Raw genomic sequence first — 1,758 nt, forward strand, 5'->3', positions numbered from 1 at the left:
TACCTCTTGATTCCTATAACTTTATAGTGAGTTTTGAAATCAGGAAATGTAAGTTGTCCAACATTGTTCCACTGCTCCACGATGCCCTTGGCTATTCTGGTCCCCTCTCATTTCCATATGAATTCTTAGATCAGCTTCTTAATTTCACACAAAAGTGACTAGGGTATTGCTCCTGAGATTGTGTTGAGTCTGTAGGTCAGTGTGGGGAACATTGCCGTCTGTGGTGGCTAAGGTTTGAGTGTCACCTTGGCTGGCCTGGTTCTGAGGGGCTGGGCAGCTGGATGCAGTGACTCCCCATGATGACATTGACTGTGGTGTCATCAACTCCATGGTGGAACGGGCTGTGAGCAGCTAATTACTTGCCTTCTAGTGGTCTGCTTCCAGTATATAAGGAGACACTTTGAGAAGGTCTTGAGCTTCTTGGCACTTCTGGATCTTGCAGTTGGCCGAGTCATCAGTGGCCTGCCATGTTGCCTGCTGATCTTGGTACTATTTCTGGACTTGAACAAGTGGCCTGCCGTGTTGATTGCAAATCTTAGGATGGTGCCATTTTACTTGTTGATCTTGGGTTCATCACCCTCAGCAGCCAGCAGCATTGTGAATCAGAAAAAGCCTACAACTCCAGTGGGCCTGAAACAGGAGGCAGTGCTGAAGCCCAAATTCGAGGGGCCTTCACCCAGCCCCTAGAGCTGGCACTCTGAACTTGGACTTCTAACCTTCTGAACTGTAAGAGAATAAATTACTTTAATAAATTAAAGCCATCCATTTGTGATAGCAGCACTAGAGAACAGACAGCATCTTAACAATATTGAATTTCCCATCCATGAGTCTGAAATGTCTTTAATTTCTTTCAACCATGTTTCATAGTTGCCATAGACATGCTCTGTAGTTTTATTAAGTTGACTCCGGAGATTTTATTCTCTTTGATGTTATTTTAAATGGAATTGTTTTCTTAATTGTATTTTAGATTGCTCACTGTAAGTGTCTAGAAAGAAAATGGATTTTTGTTTATTGATTTTTTTGGCAGCAGCCTTGCTGAACTTTGTATTCTAATAATTCTTTCATAGATCTTGTCTATAAAGGGTTCTTTATAGACAAGATCATGTCACCTGACATGCTGGGACACACAAGGACAAGTTTTGTATGATCCAGTTATATGAAGTTACAAGAATAGGCAAAGATACAGAGACCAAAGTTTATAGGTGGTTACCAGGGGCAAGAGGAGAAGGGGGAGGGAGGTGTCGTTGTTATCTGGCAGTGAGTTTCTGTTTCTGGTGACGGAAATACAGTGCTGGTTATGAGTGATGGTTGTACAACATCATTAATATAATTGCTATTCCTGAATTGTGCCTGAAACATGGTGAACTGGCAAATACCAAGTTATGTTTAGAAAGCTATTGTATCCTTTGTAACATATACTTTATAATAATAAGGAAGGATTGTGTCCTTTCACCATACTTATTCAGTCTGGATGCTGAGCAAGTAATCCGAGAAGCCAGACTATATGAAGAAGAACATGGCATCAGGATTGGAGAAAGACTCATTAACAACCTACAATATGCAGATGACACAGCCTTGCTTGCTGAAAGTGAAGAGGACTTGAAATGTTTACTGATGTAGATCAGAAACTACAGCCTTCAGTATGGATTACACTTCAACATCAAGAAAACAAAAATCCTCACAACTGGACCAATAAGCGACATCATGATAAACAAAAGATTGAAGTTGTCAGGGATTTCATTTTCCTTGGATCCACAA

This window comes from Orycteropus afer, unplaced genomic scaffold, assembly GCF_000298275.1.
Source record: "Orycteropus afer afer isolate SDZICR_OR568_19922 unplaced genomic scaffold, OryAfe1.0 scaffold00358, whole genome shotgun sequence".
Lineage (NCBI taxonomy): Eukaryota > Metazoa > Chordata > Mammalia > Tubulidentata > Orycteropodidae > Orycteropus > Orycteropus afer.